This window comes from Electrophorus electricus, chromosome 5 (assembly GCF_041902795.1).
Source record: "Electrophorus electricus isolate QZ-2024a chromosome 5, ASM4190279v1, whole genome shotgun sequence".
NCBI classification, from domain to species: Eukaryota; Metazoa; Chordata; class Actinopteri; order Gymnotiformes; family Gymnotidae; genus Electrophorus; species Electrophorus electricus.
This window is the reverse complement of record NC_137501.1, coordinates 16,781,592-16,803,533: the sequence shown is the minus strand read 5'-3', so window position 1 is coordinate 16,803,533 and position 21,942 is coordinate 16,781,592. Positions and strand designations below refer to the sequence as shown.

Sequence of the window (21,942 nt, the reverse complement as noted above, 5' to 3'; positions counted from 1 at the left end):
TTCTTACCCTCCCATCATCATAGTGCAACAGAATTTTGGATACATCTGACAAGATGATGTTCCACTGTTTAGTTTTCTGCTCTTCTGCCCACTGGAGCCTTGCCGTTCTGTTTGCCTCAGACAGCAATGACACTCGAACAGGTCATCTGAACAGGTCATCCAAATGTGCTAAGGGACGATGACCTGTGCATTCAGACATGTTAGTTGGAGCAACAGCATTGTATCTGGCTGCAATTTGCTTGACCGTGCGCCACTTGATCATCAGAATTATTCTTGATGTCATCCTCCTCTGATCCCTTTCAAAATATTGGTCCTGGCTAGTCTGGTCTATGCCTCGTTCGCAGTTCGCTTCGCTCAGACCACTTGAATTTCCCATTCTAATGTTTACATGCTGTTTTTTGTAATTAGTCAAAACTGACCTTTCATGACCTTCATTATAAACTTTTTTAAGCAGTCATGACCTCACCCTGTCATAATATTTAATATCAGATCTTCCCTGTGTCCAAAGTGATCTCATGGCAGGAATTTTCCCAAGTGTTTACATTAAAGGAATCTGACTATACTGATTACTCTTTGCCAGCTAACAGCAAATAAAAGATGCTGGATTTTGGATTATGTGAGTATATAACACGTGACTGTGTTTGTGTCAGAGAAGGGAGAGGAGAGGCTTTGTCTCCAGCCTCTCGCTGCTTGCCGCTGTTCAGCTTCTCACTCCTGAGATCCTTCTCGTTCTCCTTCTCACCATTGCGTCCCACTCCGCCAATGCTGCTGCAACTTCAACCGTTGACAAAGTGCACCGGCTCAAAGCGTGGTCTAGAGCCAAATTTGAACACGGGCATCTTCCTCATTGGCTCATCTCCTCAGAGGGGCAACAAATGCACAGTTTCAGCTCCTATCGATACCCAGGTAGAACCTTATAAAATCAAACTGACAATGACAAGGAAACCATATTTTCAACACCTCCAGCACAACAAGTAGTAGTTTTTAGCAATGCACTACTTTTAATGGTTGTTGAGCATCTGGAAAGTATGCAAGTCACCAGGGTAACATCATCAAGAAGCCCTTTTAGACTTACTTCCATCAGGTGAATTCGGCCTCTTTTTTGCTTCAGTATTTGAGACTAATTCGTAGGAGGGCATTTTGCCAACATGAATCCCCTCTGCCATGTCATGCACTCTCTGCATCAGTTGTGGGCCATACCTGCTAGACCAAACATTTACATTCTGAATACTTTGGCTCAAGTTGTTAAAATGTTAGTATAAAAATCAACACTTTTATCTGTATCTTAATTTCAGGCTGATTTAACAAGTAGATAAGCTAACGTAGTGAGCGGTTGTCTTGGCTTGTCCTAATGGCAGTCAGGGGCCAAAACACTTACTGTAACACTTTATACTTATAACGCACTTTCTATACAGAATTCCACACGCTTCAAGATTGGTCTAATGGGCCAGTCATTGCTCATCCTCTGCTGCTCTTGTTCAGTCGGCAGAGGGTGGATTTTCGTCCTGCTCCGTCTCTGTCCCATTGTCAAATGCGCTAACATTTGCTGAACTTGAATCTTATTAATTCTGATGTCAGCAGGGGTAACATTCCAGAACTGTTGTCAGTGTAAATCATTTGAATAAATGACTGTCCTGTTTGCCTGCTACGAGCTGCCATAGCTGCAGGTGTTTGGTGACTAGACCAGTCAGCATGCAGGAGTCTGCCTATGTTCAGTTAGAACAGGCATCAGTAAGATGAGACTCGCTGTACTCACTCATTATCTTAATACTGTTCATTAAATTAAGTCAGCGGTTTATATTGAGTTTACGTCATTTGGTACGACGACTCTACAGTCTTGAATTGATTTCTGCAGTGTAATATGGATATAAATGTTAAAATGTTCTATTACAGAACACGACACCTATTGCGTTTTATATTTTATATTATATCTCTGATATGACCACTGTAACATAAAGTTGCGGTTCTAAGTACGTGAAACATTTTGATCGACTGAAATGTAGATGTATGTACATGCAATATATTTGTGAGTATGTAAATCAAACAGCTATTCTTATTCTTATGGCTAGCTAAATAGATTGCAATTTCGTCGTCTTCAAGGCATGGCATGGTGTTTATTCATTCGTTGGCATACAAAATGACGCCTTTTCACGTTGTGGAACTACAAATATGGCGGCCTTTTTTCTTTAGCGTTTTAATGACGTAAAAGCAGAGTCTCACCGTAAAGTCGGGCAGGAGGATCTGGACTCATTTATTTCTTCGTATCTTCCGCCATCTAGCGGTCAATAACGGTTAGTCTTGAATTGATTTCTATCGTGTAATACTTTGGATATAAATGTTTAAATTTCCTGTTGCAGAACAGACAAAGTATAGTCAACCAGTTCTAACCTTTTGATAAAAACTTGAACTTCAAAGTAGGTGAATCTATTTCCTTAAACCAATCAGATCAAAGTTCATTTACATAACATCAATGCTTTGAGTGCTTTAGATATGAGAACATCACAGTGATCTTTCTGCTCACACATCAGTCAGTCTATAATTCTGTATTATGTTTCTATAGCTTCCAACTTTCATGAGTTCCTTGAATCTGTGGAGAAAATTGCAGACCAATGTAGTTTCTTATTTGTGAACATTTATACATTTTATGTAATTTATTTATCATTTAAATGTTTTATTACTTTTAATTTATAGACATAAGGACACAGAAAACAGTTCATATACTGAATGAATTGTTACATGGTAATATTTTCTAGACTGTGTTTACCATATGTTTTTATTTCTAAATGTTAATGCAGTGTGTTAATCTGTCACACCGAGGCAGAAGGGGTGAATCTGATATACCCCTCTTCCATTGTCAACTATTCAGAGTCCTCCAGTGGAGCTCATACAACTAAAGAAACACATACAGAGGTCACTGGAGGTTCTAAGTTACATCTAAAGTGGTCTAGTTGTGACGTTGCGAGGATAAGCAGGATGCGGGGACGAGGCACGATGAAACGCACTTTTATTTTTGCAAACATGCAAAACATACAACAAAGCTCAAACACTATGCACATCTCAAACACCAACACACGTACTATGACACACGAGACATATATACACCCAAGCCGATTACACATAACAGAGAACAGGTGAACGACACGAGAGGGTGTGGCAACACAGACGAACACACACACACCAAGATGTTTGAGGAGGGGGCGGGGCCACAACATGACACTAAGCCTGTACACACTGTTCCAACACTACCCTGTAGGGCACCATCTCCATGGAAGTGTATTTTTAAAAGCATGTTTGATAACCATATTTATACTGGAACAATTTAATCAAATGAGTTGTGTTTTTTGTTCCTCTCTAAGACCTTTCGGACGCCGATATTCAGATTTGAGTCTGAGCAAGTTGAGAAACCCACTGTGAGGGTTTCTGGGTGCTCTGGAGGAGCATCCAGAAGTTGTACACCTGCACCAAGCCTGAGACCCCTCTGCCCCTGACACAATTGCCCAGGAATGTGGGCATGTACCTAGACTATGAGGATGGGCAGCTGTCTTTCTATTACATACTAACATATCTACATATTTATCGGAAACCTCTGGGAGAAGAAGCTGTATCTCCTCTTTGCACTGCTGGACAGACACACTCATGACACTGTACTCATCAAAAGCAGCACCAGAGATGCACTGAGTCATATCCCGCTACACACCTCTCAGGCCAGCTTGTTTGCACATTTTGTCATAAAACTTAAGATGTCATTTGTTGCTGTTATATATAAAATTACCAAATTAAAAAATAAATAAATCAAAAAGTACTTGTGGCTAGAGAAACACAGCCAATCACATAAACAAGATATAATGTCAGTAATGTTTGCGGCAGGTGTTTCAAATGTGCCCAGACTCATATTCAAAAATATCCATGTTTCAACAGTTTGAAGGTGGCCATGACACTAACAGTCTGGTGGAAATTCCACAAGATATCAAACTCCACACTCACACAAACTAGTCATTCTCCCATTTGGAAAAATCCAGAATTTACCATGAACAAAAATATTAAACTTTACATCTTGGATAGAAAAAGGCATTACACACCTTAAACATATTTATCATAAGACTTCTTTCATGTCATGCCCACAACTAGCCCCAAAATATGGTATAGAAAGCCCCCAATTCCTACAATACCATCAGCTAAGATCACCTATGTGTTCAAAAATCAATTCCGATACCTACATCCATATCAGAATTTATAAACATTCCTAATACAAAAAACCTATTATCCAAGATATACAAAATAATAGTGAAATCAAATATCACAGTTACTCTCCCATCGAGACAATGGGAGGAAGATTTATTACCAGCCCCCGATGCCGCAGTTTGGATTAAAATGTGTAATAATCATTACCACATGACAGGAACACTAACCTACAATGCATTCAGTACAAAATAATACAGAGTACATTATACTACACATTGGATGTTTAAAATTGGTTTCACAAGCTCAGCAATCTGTACATACTTTACTCAAAACACATCTGACGATTACATTCATACCACTCGGCAGAGCACATCTATCAAGCAATTTTGGCAAGTTGTCATCACCAACATATCCCATGCTTTAAATAACCATATCCATCCAACACCATCTTTATGTCTCCTAGGAGACAGATCATCAACCAATAGGACAGGATACTATGTATAACATTATTATATTGATATAATAAAAATATTATTGCAAAAAAACAACAAACAAAAAAACATACTCATGAACTGGAAAACAAAAAATAATGTTAGTGTCACCCAATAGAAAAATCTATTAATAGACTATATATCAATAGAATAATTCTCAGAATTAATCAATAACAGAACCAATAATCTAGACTGGACACCTTTGATAAAATCCATACAGAGCCAATCCATAAACGCTAAATATCACACTCTAATACGTGTACATATACAATCCAACATACATGTACTCGCACATAACCATATACATACATTCACATTCACACTCACACACACACACACACACACACACACACACACACACACACACACACACACACACACACACACACACACACACACTATTCCTGTAATGGTGCAGATGGCGAATACTTAAAAATATTATATATACATTTTGCGTTTGTCTGTTCATCTGTCTGTCTTATTTTTAATAATAAAGCTCTAAAGGTCCTCTGATGGGGGGGTAATAAATTAAAATATTTATTTCTCCAGATTTCTAACTCTGAGAGAAAAAAAAAACATCCTTTTACAAATTGCACCTCGTTGTGGACCTCGGCTAGGTTTACATTCCAGGTGATTATTTTTAAGATATAAATAAAAAAAAATAAAAAATAAAGTGTAACAGTTCCCGATGAGGCGGTATGGTGGTAGCGGGCCAAAAAAATCAAAATCTTCAATATGTCGCATGTAATTTACTCTAAATAAATATATTTAGATATGATTTACATACCAGTTATATTTTTAGGCCTACTAAATGTATACTTTAAATACATTCATTAATTAGCACAGATAATATATCTGCTCTTTATACTTGGATTTTTAACCTATATATTTAAAAATTTAACTGATGTATTTATTTCTGCAGATTTCTTACTCTGAGAGAAAAAGACGTCCTTTTACAAATTGCACCTCGTTGTGGAACTCTACTAGGTTTAATTCCAGGCGAGTATTTTTAACGTCAAAGAACAAATGCCTTCTTCAAGGCAAACTGATTTAATCCCATTAACTATCTTTAATGTGATAGATTTTTGTTGCCATGAATGTTGCTGTGCTTATCAATGTAAAAGAATTTATTTTGAGCCATGTGGTAAATGATCCAGTGTGACCAGCATATGGACGATTTTTGGAAAATACTTTAACTGGGTAATATTTTGAAATGTAAGGCATTGTTAAAGTCTAGTACAGTTAATAGGCTAGTAGAGAAACAAGCCTCTCATTCATGTTATTAAGGCTATCAGTTTAAATAATTGAATAATTAATCATTAACGATAAAAATAAATAAATAAATGGCATTTGGATAATATTAAAAAATAAACATTTACATAAAATAACTCTTACGTAACAACTAAGTTGTCATCTGTCATCTGAATTCTAAAGCTAAAGTGTTCCTTTGATCGCTTTGGTCAATCGACACTTCCCTGGCTCTGTTGAATTGTTGTTGCTTTTTGGAAAACTGTTGTATAATTTGTGTATTTAGATTATTTGGTTAAGTCGTTTAATATTTTATTTTGTTCATTTACTACTTTCACCTACGATTTCCAGAAAGGTTCAACGACGTCCCTCACAAAGATGAATCCGAGTGCTCCAAGTGCTCCGATGGCCTTGTTGTACGTAGGTGATCTTCATTCAGACGTTACGGAGGCCATGCTATTCGAGAAACTGAGCCCTGCTGGTCTAATTGTCTCCATCCGAGTGTGTGGGGACATGATGACCAGTTGCTCACCTGGATATGCATATGTGAACCTTCAGCAGCCATGCTGAGCGTGCTTTGGATATGATGAACTTTAACGTCATCAAAGGCAGGCCTATGCGCATTATGTGGTCCCAGAAAGACCCCTTTCTGAGGAAGAGCAGAATTGGCAACATCTTCCTCAAAAACCTGGACAAGTCTATTGACTGCGGAGCCCTTTATGACACATTCTGCAACTTTGCCATTCCTTTCCTGCAAGGTGATTTGTGATGAGAACGGCTCTAAGGGCTACGGCTTTGTACACTTTGAGAGCGGCGAGGCTTCGGAGAGAGCCATTGAGAAACTTAATGGCATGATGCTCAATGACCGCAAAGTGTTCATTGGCTGCTTCAGGTCTCGCAAGGAGTGTGAGGCTGAGATGGGAGCCAGGGCCAAGGAGTTCCCCAGTGCGTACATCAAGAACCTTAGAGAGGACATGGACGACATGGTTAGCATTAAGGCTAAAACCCCACACTAATACAACGCAAGGAAACCCTAGAACTGGAACTGAGACCTACTGGTCTAGTATGTCGGTCTGCATAGTGGGTACAACTGTTCTAACAAGTGCTGGATGGCTCTTTGGCATCACAATTTGGTGATAGGCTGTGTGTTCACTCGAGTGTGCGGTGTGTGTTGAGTGTTGACGTGCCCCTTTGTCCCAGGCCTGTTTCCTCCGCCATGCAAGGCATCGGCGACCTGTCACAGCCGATCATCATCTCACGCCCGGCCTGGCTGTCAGCAACATCACCATCCCCAGCGACTCAAGAGGACGAGGACGACACCGATGCCTAGGTCCCGCCCACCAGGTGCCCTTGCCGTGACCTCTCACACCCCTGCTGTTCCACCTGCTGCTCCACTGCAACTCAAGTCTTTTTAAATCCATTATGAAATCCTTCCTAACAGTTTCCCTGCTGTTGCTCATCTTGTGGTTTAATCCTTCCTCCCCTTCCTTAGCCCCACCTTCCAGCTGCGGCGTGAGCCAATAGGCAAACGTCATCACCTGCGTGACTGTGCAGGACTTAGACTCGTCCACATGCAGACCGCTCAGTCCCAAGTGTCTGCCCCAAGCGTCGTGTAGAACACCGCCGACCTGCCCAAGTCACTGGCCATGGTCATGCCTTTGGTGAAGGCCTTGCCCTGGGAGGGTGTTGTTCCTAAATCCCCAGTCAGCTGTTAAACATTCAAATATAAAATAAAGATGCAAACTTCAGAATTAGTACAAGAGAATAGCTGGTCCTGTTCTTTATTGCAGGTTAATGTTAAGCATTATTGAGGCACCATCATATGTCTAAGAATAAAACAAAGAACCCACATTTTTATACTAATGTTAATTTAAAAAATGTATTATGCTGCACTTGTCCTGAATTAATTTATTATAACCATATTAGATTCTAGTCCATGACTAGCATGTCAATCAAAGCTTTATCCAGCTGCTTTTGTAACCTTTTCAAGAACAGAACACACTAACATCTCAATTCTAAAATGCATTGCAGTAAAGCAACACATTAAAGGTTATTTGGTTGTACTAGTCTATTGATCCTATAGGTCAGTGGCTATCAAGAATTGATCAAGCAGTTTTACTGGGTGTGTCTGTAAAAAGAACTACAGCTCTCAGTGAGCTCATTTTTTGGTTTAAGATTAATCGTCATGAAAATAATTGCGATTAAAGCTGTGTCTGTTTAATTCAACTATTATACTATAAACCTAATATTTTAAAAGGGCTGGCAACTTTCTAGATCAGATTACAACATGAGTGTTAAGTAGAGGTGCTGTAGCTATACAGAATACAAATGCCGCCAACACTGTAGTGTAAAGGATTACAAATAGAATTTTTAGGCCCATTGCCTCAACCTCCAGCTCGAGATACCCAGGGTATGGTGTATTGAGCCCATTAGTGGCTGTCAATTTAACACAACCTATAGTGGGCAACATATCCTCATCTTCCCCATATAAATGCATTCAGAAAAATTGCTCCGTAAGAGTACTCACTTGATTATTATTCTCCAACAGGTAAGGAGTAACAACATTGCAAATCTTGAGCTCTACTAGAGGACATGTTCCAATAACACACTGCAATAATTGATCACAGGAGGGTTGTGTACTAGCTGAGTAAATGGGGTGAGTCAGGCAATCTGGGGGAACAACAACTGGGGGGTCTCGTTTCCCTGGGAGCTAGAGAACACTGGGTTTGCATTTCTTATGCTTCACTTCTGTGGGCAGTTCTTTGCAATATGCCTTGGAACCTCACATTTGAAACAGACTGGTTGCACATCCAACGGATACTTTGGCTGTGAATTCGGTCTGCTAGCAGTACTACTTTTCTGTACTGTGAGGTCTTTAGCTGCTTTAGTTAATTCAACTATGGCACGGCTCTGCTATCACTTTAAGGACGTCCTCCAGAGTGACTGACATTAGTTCTTGCACTTTATGAGCTGCACACTGTGCTCGACTAGTACTACTACCACCTCTCAACTTTACAGCTTTGGCTTTAACTAAGGACTCCTCTAGAAACCACAAATAAGCCTCCTCCCGCACCTCCATCACAGAGGATTCTGGGTTGTTTTGCACATATCTGCAAAGCTCTCTCCTAAGAGAAGAATCTGACTCCCTCTATGAACTGATCCCTTAGTGCCAATCTCTCATCAACTACGACACCACTTCAGTAGCAAGCTAAGGGCTTGCGCCAAGGCATGTGAAAATTCTCTTATGTCTTCACCCTCCTGCTGTTTACAGCTGTAAAAACAATGCAACAGTTGGGGTACACTGTGATTGTCTGAAAATGCTTCTCTGAGGTAGGTTAACTAGTCACTAGCATTATCAAGGTCAGCACTGCTGCACATACATGCCTCTTCTAGAGCCAGACCTCTTAGCAGGGACATAAAATCATACTGGTCATGGTCAGACTGATTCCTATCATCTGGTCGACATCTTCAGTGAAATCATCGACAGGCCTACCATCTTTCTCAAGCTCGCCACAAAATGGGGGAATATGCTTCTCCATGGGAACATAAACATAAAATCTATCGTAGCCATAGCTTCCTCATGTTTAGTATGCAACTCCCTAATTTGTTCTTGCAACTGTGATTCTTGTTCACCTGACTGTGATACTGTACAAACTTCAGTCTTTACAGTCCCTACTACGAGCTTGGTGAAGGATAGGAGTTGATGATGAGTTGGCTGGCACAGTCCCTCTGGCCTAAAGTTCCTGTCGTTGTCCTGTTGCGTCACAACGATGATCTCTGTAGCTCTGACGTGGTATCAAAACAGTTGTAACCAGACACCAGAACACCACTCGGTCTCCCACTAAATGCCAACCTGCTCTTCAGCACTACCGCATTAGGTACTTCACTCTATACTTGCACATAAAAAAAAAACCCTTTAGTTCCTCTTAGCTACTTGGAATACTCCACTCCTGGTAGCAAGTTTTATGGCCTGTGAATATTTGAGACCCAATGGGACATTCCTTTCCTATACATACATGAGAGTAAGAGGAAACCAGGCACATCAATTGAAAATATATGTATTTCTCTTTTTTAAACTTCCTGTAGTACACACAAGCTAGTGTACACATAATATGTCAGTGGCTGTTTGGAAATTTAAAAAAAAAACAAAAAAACAAACTATGCTTCCACACTGTAGTGTGAAGGATTACAATTAGAAAGCATCTTCTAAAATGATCGCTGACCTGTTGTGCCTGTACTTACTTTGTTAACATGTGCTAAACTCCACAACACACGTAGGCTAAACACTGGAACTTATCTGCGCTCACTCACAGTAGCTACACAAACTAACTAAACAGAAAAGAACATATTCACTTTTCCACTGACCGTATACAATTATTTTCTATGTCCCTTATTACAGAAGCGTCAACAAACTAAACTAAAATAAAGTCCCAAAACAACTGCCTTCCGGTTGGTCCTAAACAGATAGAAAGGTTCATGGAAGGTGAACCTGCAACACTGATGGAAAACTCCAACCTTTATCTTACAACTCATGCACGCACACACCCACAAAATCATTCAACAACCCTTTTGTTAGACGGCTAAAACAAATCTTAAATCTTTACTGTGTTGGTAAGGGAATAATCCAAGGTTTTTTCACCTTTTTCTTAAAACTCACAAAAAGGCAACTCACAGGAGCAAAATGTTCCTTGTTCGTTTATTGATAAACATGTTAATCCCGCTTGTTATCGCGATGGCACCACCTGGTGGTTTTAAAGGTACCACGACCTATTTGTTCCACCAGCTTTGTGTAGGCACAACCGATAATCACCCGGTTACATGTACAACCCAAAATGCATCTAAAATAAACATCAGAAATCATAAGTGCATTAACTCTTTGTAGGACTGCGATAGGTTGGATAACAACAGAACACTTGTCCCGCCATATAAGCGAAATGAACGCCTGCTTAGGTCTCCAAGTGGCCACCAATTGGCTCCCCAGAGCACTTAAATGTATTTACAGCTCTGGAAAAAAATGAGAGACCACTACAAAATGATCAGTTTCTCTAGTTTTACAATTGATGTGTATGAGTTTGACCAGGCTGAGTAGTTTTGTTTTATCCCATAAACTACTGGCAACATGTCTTCCAAATTCCAGATAAAAATATTGTATTTTAGAGCATGTTCTTTATGAAAATGACTAATGGTCAAAATAACAAAACAGTTACAGAAATTTCAGACCACAAATAATGCAAAGAAAACAAGCATTTACAAACAACACGGTACTAATATTTCTACTTTGGATGAGTCAAGAATCAATATTTGGTGGAATAACCCTGATTTTTAATCACAGCTGTCATGCATCTTGGTATGCTTTCCACCAGTCTTTCACATTGCTGTTGGGTAATTTTATGCCACTCCTGGCACAGAAATTCCAGGAGCTCGGCTTTGTTTGATGGCTTGTGACCATCCATCTTCCTCTTGATTACATTGCAAAGGTTTTCATTGGGGCTCAGGTCTGGAGATTGGGCTGGCTATGAAAGGGTCTGGTGGTCCCTCATCCACACTTTGATTGACCTGGCTGTGTGACATGGAGCATTGTCCTGTTGAAAAAAATAAATAAAAAATCATCAGAGTTGGGGAACATTGTCATTGTATTTATTTATTTATTGTCCTATGCCAGGGGAGTCAAACTCAAATACACAGTGGGCAAAAATTAAAAACTTGGACAATGTTTTGCTTAAACATTGAATCTGGAACAAGCAAAGTTTAATACTATAGACACACGTGAAATCAAATGTCAAATCAAAGACATCTGTGGCATTCATTTTTTAAATAAATGTTTTTAAAAATCTTATGCCTCTTTCTTTATTTGTAGCCTTATGAGTTAAATTTCAATGGTAACCTTTTTTTTCACAGGCTAACAATAATAATAATAATAATAATAATAATAATAATAATAATAATTTCCTTCAATGAAAATCCACCCATTCAAGTCCATGCTTTGGAGTAGCGAGGAAAAGTGCATAAAGAAAACATTCATTCAAGCTCAGTTTGCTACTCTCTGATCTACTCTGATGCACACTGGTCCAAGCCAGATACCTGACATCTCTTCTTGGATGCTAGCTCATCAATGTTTGGGGTCAGGCTCTGAGCTGAGAAAATCCTCAGGATTGAGTGAAGGTGTTCATCAGTGAGACGACTCCTGTGTGATGTTTTTCTCATCTTCATCAAGGAGAATAGTTGCTCACACAGATATGTGCTGCCTAACATAGAGAGCATTGGAGCAGCTGGGGCATTGTGTCATGGATGTAATGTGGAAACTGTGCAGCGCCCACAGCGTCATACTTTGACTTCAGCGTGTCACTATACTGGAGTTCAAGCAGCTCCATTTGGAGGTTAGTTGGTGGGCTTTCCATATCAACTGCAAAAGGATTACTAAGCAGTTAAAACCTACATTTCTGGGCATCAAAGTCAGCAAATTGCCAGGTCACTCGGCACTGAGTAACTTGAGTTTTTCAGCAAACTGTGCACTTGGGAACATGGCAGTAGAGCTCTGCATTTTTATGGTTTGGCCATAAAATTGGCCACAGGCACAATTTTGTTTTAAAAGCCCTCACTGCAACATACATGTCTGTGATGACATGGCCCTGACCCTGAAGCTGCAAGTTGTGCAGCTGGTGGCATGAGGTTGCTAATGAATGTCAACAGAGGAGGGGGCGTTTGTGGGTCCTGATTGACACGCCAATGCACCAGCAGAGCATTCTGGGATTTGTAGTATTAGCGGTGAATTCACTGTCTACCGGTGGGCCAGCTCTAGTAGACATATAGTATTTTCTCGCAGGCCAAATATAATTACACTGTGGGCGAGATTTGGCTTGCGGCCCTGAGTTTGACATCTATGTCCTATGCTATTGCAATGGCGACTCAGATTTTTGCTTAGGGCTTCATAAAGACTTGGGACAGCCCTGGCATCACAGTTTTGTGCACAGGAAAATCATCAAACCTGTTAACTGCGCTACCAGGGTTTTTCAAGTAACTGTACAAATAAATTGCAAACACAATTTCTTTTAGAACTTGGATCCAGTTACATTTTATGAGTGCCAAAATGTAATGAATCACAGCAATTTAAAAAATCGCCTTATTAGTTGTGACTCTAGAATCCTTTACACCTAGAAAATTACAGAAATTACATCTTTGATCTTGCGCTCAAAATCCTCCACATGCTTACTAGATTCACTGCCTGCACACTTTCTTAAGGAAATCCTACCTGAAGTAATTGAACCTTTTCTAAATTTAATAAACTCCTCCTTGAACCTTGGCTACATCCCTAAACCATTCAAATTACCAGTAATCAGACCACTTATCAATAAATCTAACGTCGACCCATGTCAGCTGTCAAACTACAGGCTGATCTCAAAGCTTACATTTATTTCCAAGATCCTAGAAAAAGCTGTAGCTCAGCAGCTAAGCTCATATCTGAATCAGTACCAGATACATGAAGTTTTTCAGTCAGGGTTTAGGCTTAATCACAGTACAGAAACAGAACTAAATAAAGTAGTTAATGACCTGTTGTTGGCTTCTGACCTTGGTTAGGTCTCTGTGCTTATAATGCTTGAACTGCGTGCAGCATTTGACAATATAGATCACAACATTTTACTAGATCCTGAGAGTGCTACGAGTGTTCAGGCCTGTCCGAGCCATCAACAGAGCAAAGGGACTCAAGGTACTGCCCGTTGTGCCTGTGCCCATGCGTGCCACACGCCTCTCTCCTGCCATCCCTGATAACTGCCTCTCTGCCCGTCTGACCAGAACATGGTGCAGTGTGTGTTCGTGGCTATCAGGACCATCGGGAACATCATGATTGCCACCGCTCTGCTTCAGTTCATGTTCGCCTGCGTTGGCGTCCAGCTCTTTAAGGTGCTCTCTGCTCCCCGTGCACACGTACCACCCCCTGCACCTCCCTTACTTCGTAATGACACCAGCAATACATGAATTGCACTTATGACTTGTCTCACTTTTGACAAAGTAGGTGCTCTTGTGGGTGCTGTTGAGAGTAAATGTTACATTTTGTATCGCAGGGCAAATTTTATTGCCGCACAGATGAGGCAAAACACACACTGAAGCAGTGCAAGTAAGCACTACTTAGGGAAGGTGTCTGTGTGTTATCAAATGGCAATGATTCATTGATTCTGTGTTGTTCTCATAGTGTGTGTGTGTGTGTGTGTGTGTGTGTGTGTGTGTGTGTGTGTGTGTGTGTGTGTGTGTGCGTGTGTTTGCATGTAATGCAGAGGCACATTTGTGGTATATAAAGATGGTGATGTGACTCACCCGATCATGCGCCAGCACTTCTGGCTCAACAGCGAGTTTAACTTTGATAACGTGCTGATGGGCATGATGGCCCTCTTCACTGTCTCCACCTTTGAGGCTTGACCCACGTAAGTCTCCACAATGATGTGATCCCATGTCAAAGGGCAAAGGTCAACTAAGCACATATTTCCTCCCCTGGGTTACACTTGTTCTCTTCTGTTTCATGATTTCCCTCAGACTCCTTTACAAGGCCATCGATGCCAACGGGGAGAACCATGGCTCATTCTACAACTACCGCGTGGAGATATCCATCTTCTTCATCGTCTATATCATCATCATTGCCTTCTTCATGAGGAACATCTTCGTGGGTTTTGTCATCATCACACTCCTCCACTATTCATGCTATGTCATGCTGTAACTGAAGCTAGTTATTTGGCCATTTGTCTTGTCCCCAGCATTATTTCATGGATGCCTGGAATTTCTTCAATGCTCTCATTGTGGTGGGGAGTGTGGTGGAAATTGTGGTTACAGAGTTCATTGTGAGTGTCCAGTCTGCTTTCATACTGTTACTATCAATATAGAAGTATAGAAAATGTATTGGCTGTAACATTGAGACTGAGACATAAAACCAGAAAACATGACTAGAAGTAGAGGAACAAGCACCACAGCAGGACAGGTTACTTAGGGGAAAACTCAAAACAGGTGTTAAGAACAGTTAGAACAAAGCATATTACAGGGTGGAAACAAAAAAGAACAACAAATCCACATGGCACTAGCACCACGGCAACCATGATGTCAGGGTGGGGAAACTATGGCAGTGGCATACCTGCCATACAGTATCGTATGATTTCTCAGAAATATTCTCATTAGTATTTTAGATTATTATTTCATTAGAATCATTATTTATAATCAGTAATCAGCAAAAATTATTTACAACTATATACTTGTCATAATCATCACTGCAATTGAATTTTTAAGACTGTCCAGAAGGTGATATTATTGCAAGTTTATAAACTTGGAGATCTACTAGACATTAGGCACAGCAATCAGATAATCTTACTCATAGAAATTCTTTATATAGCCTCTGCCTCTCTTACTTCCTTTTCCACAGAGCTCTGAAGACAGTTCTCGGGTGTATATCGCTTTCTTCTGTCTGTTTCGTGTGATGAGACTGGTTAAGATGCTCAGCAAGGGGGAGGGCATCCGCACACGCCTCTGGACCTTTGTGAAATCTCTTTAGGTCAATGGTCACTGCAACAACAACAAAAAACCCCTCAGTTTCTTCTCTCTACCTGAACACACAAAAGCTGAGAATTCAAATGAGATTTTTTTCTTCTGTTTTCTTCTGTTTGTCCCAAAGGCCCTCCCTTATGTAGCGCTGCTCATCGCCATGATCTTCTTCATCTATGCTGTGATTGGCATGCAGGTGGGTGGGGGAGGGAATACAGATTCTGATGAGTGTGAACATACAAATACACGTCATTTGAAGAGCACCGAATATGAACCCACTGCTGTGCAGGCATCTCAGGGACATGGTGCTTGCCTGACTGTCTTTCTCCCTAGCAGACATTGGAGCAGAGGAGCCAGCAGGAGGCACAGCAGTGGAGTCATTGTGGACCTCACAGCCCGCGGGAGCGTAGACAAAACTGCACTCAGGTTGGATGAGTCTCATCCCCACCTGTGTGCGTGTGTGCTCGTGTTTGTGTGTGTGTGCGTACATAGGTGTGCCACGGGCGAGGCTTGGCAGGAGATTATGTTGGCCAGATTGCCAGGGAAACGCTGTGATCCAGAGTCGGACTACGAGCCCGGCAAGGAATTCACCTGCGGCAGCAACTTTGCCATCATCTATTTCATCAGCTTCTTCATGCTCTGTGCTTTCTTGGTAATGCACAATTCTTTTACTTTCATGTGAATTTAATTCAGATGCTTACATTCCTCTTTATTTGCTGTGTCCATTTATCACCTTTCCCAGATTATCAATCTCATTGTTGCTGTCATCGTGGACAATTTTGACTACTTGACACATGATTGGTCGATTCTGGGATTGCATCACTTGGATGAGTTCAAAAGGATCTGGTCAGAGTATGATCCCGAAGCCATGTAAGGCCCACCTCCATAAGTAAGCCCCACCTCCATAAGTAAGATACACCTCCATAAGTAAGCCCCACCTACATAAGTAAGCTCCACCTCCATGTCTCGCTTTGCCGTCTCTCTTCATCGTCCACTTTTCTCACTCCAGCATTCTTCACAGGGTTTCACAAAGCACTTGGACGTGGTGGCCCTGCTTAGGACTATCCAGCTTCCTCTGGGCTTTGGGATGCTCTGTCCCCACCGTGTGGCCTGCAAGGTACTGCACACGCTCATGCACTCAGACAGACACAGACACAGACACACACACACACACACACACACACACACACTAGGTGAGCCATTCTTGACCTACTTACCTGCAGCAGACAAAACACAGATGCATTCATTGCTGTCTGTGGACTCCTGCCAGCAGCAAGGTACAGTATCAACTCATGGTCACCTGGAGCTTCTGGGCCATCTTTGATTTGCTGATAGTATCATTCTAAGTGTCTTTTTGCTTGGCAAATATTTGTGTGTACTATATTAGTGTCATTCATAAGAATGCAGAGGACAGAAAGAGGCTTCCTCTATGAAACTGCCATGTGTCAGCCATTGTGGTGATGAAGTTAAAGGGCGCTCTGTTATTTCCATAATTAATTTTGGACCATTTTGTTGCATCAGCAGCAGTTATGGTTCAGATACTGTAACGGTAATTCCAGGTTTACATTTGTAATGTCAGGTTTACATTACATTACAAATGTCGGTATGCATCAGTTTATTTCCAGAGCTTATCACAGAAGAGACCTTCTCTGTTTCAGAGCCATACTTTAGCATTGGTTCCATTTATTTCAATGCCATATTTTATATATGCACACTAGGCCTGCAGCTATAGGATATTTTAGTAATCGAGTATTCTCTCGATTATGGCATCAACTAACTGATTTTTCAGATAAGTAATACTTTGCTTTATTAAAGAGCAATTGGAAATATACAAAAAGAATAAGAAAAGTCTCTTAAAATAAACAACTTGTCACGATCAGTCCCTTTCATCTTCGGTGTTCCGTGTTTTCCCTGTCTTGTGTTTAGCTCTGTTCCGTTCCATAGTTTGATTTTGTCCTCACCTTGTTTGATTGCTTACACCTGTCCTTCGTTTCTAGTTTTGTGAAGTTGAATATATTTAAACCCTGCCTTGTTCCCTTAGATTTTGCTGTTCATTTGAATTATTGAATTTTGACTGATTGGTCTATGTGTTTAGTTCATTGAATGTTTGCATGTTTATTCGTATGGTTGTGTTGGTTTGTGCTCCGTGTTTCCTAGCTCTGAGTTTTCCCTAGCCTTAGTTATAGCCTGCTTCCCTGTTTGCTTTCGTGCCTTTGTGTGTTTGTTTTGTTTAATCATGTATCGCCTCGCTCTCTGTGTTGGCTCTTTGACCCTGGACTGCCTAAACGACTGATTTTGTATTTGCCCCTATTAAATCTCGCTCTTCTCCGCACGTGTCTGCCTCCTTACCGCTCAACGTTACACAGCTAAACAAAACAGAAGACTTGTTTGAATGAGTTGAATGCCAAATACAAAACAGTTTGCTTTACACCCATAAAAAATATAATCCAGGTAAAACTAAGTATTTGTGTGAAATCAGAAGTAGTTTATTACTTCCTCAGTGTAAAAAATGTGACAAACTGCATTTGTTCAATTCATTCATTCAAAATACAATTTTACGTAATGGAACTTACTCCAGTCCATTAACTATAATACCTACTCCAAAAATGTCAAATTCAATGTCTCTGCCAATAAACATGATGAGAAGTCACTCCAGCATAATTATACACCACTGAAGTGATTTAATGTCACATAGTGAACTAGCTGACCTTCCTCTTGAACTGTCCGAGCTCAGGGGTTAAGGTAATTGACTTATAATCAGAAGGTTGCTGGTTCAAGTGCCACCACTGCCAAGCTGTTGGACCCCTGAGCAAGGCCCTTAACCCTCAGTTTCTCAAGTTGTACTCGGTTGTAATTGTAAGTTGCTTTGGATAAAAGCATCAGCCTGTGAGGGGGTTGAGATGGGAGGTGGCCCAAAGACCACTGCTGCAGGAAGGACAACCAATCAATATAAAGGACCAAATGTGACAGGCATATGGTCAATGCCCACCCTGACGCCCCCTATAAATCATGTCATGTTGTCAAGCCCAGTCCCTCTGTTTTCATGATGAAGAGCTATCATTTCAGCTCCATATCACCAGCTTGTTTCAATACAAGCTGATATAAGAGTATCTGATGGAAATGTCCACCATTGAGGTTTCAGTGCAGTGTTGAACACATCTACCTTTCTCACACTGAACCTCTTAGGTCTGGAAATCAGAGTGAACAGAGAAACTGGACAAGCACCGTTTCGTCTGCTTGGCTTCAGAATCATTTGCATCTATATAGGAACCAAAAATTATAAACCTCATGATTGCACATTTGATATTCCTACATTTTATTTCCTGCTTGGAAATGTGCTATATTGTAGAGATAAGGGTTTCTTCAGCAATAATGAGGCACTTCCAAAAGGCTCCACAACACTCAGAGGAAGGACAGCAGCCTTAACTCAATGATCTATGCAATTCAGCATTTTATTTATTTATGCTAGCATATATGACTGTTAGAATAAAGGCCTATTGAAACAAAGAAAAACGGATGCGACTTTTAATGTCGTAGAATGCTCACATCATATTTGAAACATATATTTCTCTTATCTTTTATATGGCAAATATGTGGCAGAGATGTTTTTAACATCATCAACTAAACAAAACAAACAGGCAACCAAAGAAAAATATAAACATTCTGGCTTTAAGCAATGAAAGCTAGATAACTAATGCTTTGCGGTTGTTCCCAGGCATAAACAGACTAGGATACATTTAGATAAACAAAAACGACTACAAACACTGACCACGTGTTATGAATGTACTCACTCTTAATGAGCCCTCCATGTGTTTTCTTACATTTCTACATTTTTATAGTCAGTGATTTGCTTTTTATAGCCAGTCCTTTTCAAACAGTACTGAAATGTAGATATCAAGAAGGTGGAGCTTGACATTGTGGGCCTAAAAAAATTAGCCCAAGAAGATCTAATTAGTGGAGTATTTCACTGATTTCAGTGTATGTAATATGTCAGAATGTGCTTGCTAGATAGGCTGTGTGAATCTGCAGCTTGTGGCTAGATCAAATCAGTCCATCTTAGCCAATTTGTATTTTTATTATGACCTTTAAGTGATGCTATTGTTCTTGGGTCCACAGAAGTCCAAAATAATCTGCTTCAATGCATTTCTTAACTACATATAAGAAGGTTTGAATGGTAAGAATATGGTATTGATGATTATGATTAGGATTTAGCCCCACTAGCCCATTTATAACAGCTGCCCCTGTGTATGTATATGTCCTACAGTAACTATACGGCTTGCTGTGATTTTTATTCATGCTTTTTATTGAAATACCATAAGATATTGGGATATTATTGCGATATCAGGCTAACTGAAATGTTCAGTCAAGGTTAAGGCTGGTTTTCAGCATTGCACAAGGGCTGTCTTCAGACCACGGATGTGCAGGCCAGGAGGCTACACTGCCACGACAGCTGTCCTGCTCTTCCAGGTCGAACGGCTCAGGCGTCCTCACACTCAGTTCATCCAGGTCAAGTAAGAGCTTCATCTGTTACTGTTCTGTTACTGTACTGTTAGCTTCATCCAGGAAGGTCCGAGATTGGGCTGGCTCAGAAGGAGGAACATCGTGTGGCAGAAAGTCCAAAGCAGAGGGCAAGAGAGCAGCTCCGCGTCCAGCCGAAGGCGCAGATGCACACTTGCGGCTTTGTGGATTTGTGTCCATTTTAAGATCAGGCGAGCAACTTCTAGCTTTGTCCCGGACAGTCAAAGTGTGGTCCAGCTCATAAATGGGCACACCAGGTAGGTCAAAACACATCAGTAAAGAAGTAGGGCTGTTTCTAGTTGAAAATGAACACTTGGAACTTCGTGGAGTGGCAAATAGGGTGTCCAGATTCAAACAGATTTCCTCAACAGGCGTCATCATAAGGCTTCTTGGTGTAGTCATTGCTGAATTTCTTGATTGCCATATCGGGAATCTCTGGGTTTGGGAAATAGCTGTCCAGGAATCACGCTCATTTTCAGTAACCAGATTCTGCACTTTTTTAGCTAGTCCACTGTGCTTTCTTTGGCTGGTTGAGTGAGTCTCCACATGTTCAGCACTCTTGCTGAAATCGATAACCGTATTCATAGGACAGTTTTCCATGGTTCGGGATGTCGGTCTCAAAGAAGCTGATCCAGGCCTCTGAGTGCTCCTGCGTGAAGACTGCCTGCTACAGCTGACTGAGCAGACATCCTCTGCAACGGAGACGCTTCCCTGGACTTTGTGCAACAGCACTGCGCACTGCTGAAGCAGCTGGCTGGAAGTATAAAAAGCCATAGAGAGATCTGGCCTTAAAATCTGATTGGCTGAGCTGAGCTGCCAAGTTGATATACATACAGTATCAATTTAAATGCTATGACACTATGCTTCACAACAACAGGATTCTGTATTAATACAACCCTCCATTTACATTTACATTTACATTTACATTTTTGGCATTTAGCAGATGCTTTTATCCAGAGTGACTTACAAAAATACTTTGTCATCTATTGTATCCTAGCAAGTACAGTAGGTTAGAGACAAAGATACCACTGAACTAGAATACTGCTAAAATACCTAGAAGAGATGCAAAATAAGCATAAGTTTGAGGTAATAAAAAGAGTGTTAACTGGGAAAAGAGGCATAACACAATATATTTGTGATTATATAAATCAAGCAGCTATTCTTATTCTTATGGCTAGCTAAATAGATTGCAATTTCGTCGTCTTCAAGGCATGGCATGGTGTTTATTCATTCTTTGGCATACAAAATGACGCCTTTTCACGTTGTGGAACTACAAATATGGCGGCCTTTTATCTTTAGCGTTTTAATGACGTAAAAGCAGAGTCTCACCGTAAAGTCGGGCAGGAGGAGCTGGACTCATTTATTTCTTCGTATCTTCCCCCTTCTAGCGGTCAATAACGGGTAGTCTTGAATTGATTTCTATCGCGTAATACTTTGGATATAAATGTTTAAATTTCCTGTTGGAGGACAGACAAAGTATAGTCAACCAGTTCTAACCTTTTGATAAAAACTTGAACTTCAAAGTAGGTGAATCTATTTCCTTAAACCAATCAGATCACAGTTCATTTACATAACATCAATGCTTTGAGTGCTTTAGATATGAGAACATCACAGTGATCTTTCTGCTCACACATCAGTCAGTCTATAATTCTGTATTATGTGTTTCTATAGCTTCCAACTTTCATGAGTTCCTTGAATCTGTGGAGAAAAGTGCAGACCAATGTAGTTTCTTATTTGTGAACATTTATACATTCATTGTAATTTATTTATCATTTAAATGTTTTATTACTTTTAATTTATAGACATAAGGACACAGAAAACAGTTCATATACTGAATGAATTGTTACAAGGTAATATTTTCTAGACTGTGTTTACCATATGTTTTTATTTCTAAACGTTAATGCAGTGTGTTAATCTGTCACACCGAGGCAGAAGGGGTGAATCTGATATACCCCTCTTCCATTGTCAACTATTCAGAGTCCTC

The 21,942-nt window shown here is 40.5% G+C and overlaps 3 pseudogenes; all 3 read left to right on the top strand.

Annotated features, from left to right (window-relative positions):
• Window positions 1–6,299: 6,299 nt before the first annotated feature.
• On the top strand, window positions 6,300–6,937 carry LOC145657967 (polyadenylate-binding protein 1A pseudogene; annotated as a pseudogene).
• Window positions 6,938–10,653: 3,716 nt separating this feature from the next.
• LOC145657966 (voltage-dependent L-type calcium channel subunit alpha-1D-like) lies at window positions 10,654–14,791 on the top strand (annotated as a pseudogene).
• Window positions 14,792–15,375: 584 nt separating this feature from the next.
• On the top strand, window positions 15,376–17,603 carry LOC145657965 (voltage-dependent L-type calcium channel subunit alpha-1D-like; annotated as a pseudogene).
• Window positions 17,604–21,942: the final 4,339 nt, after the last annotated feature.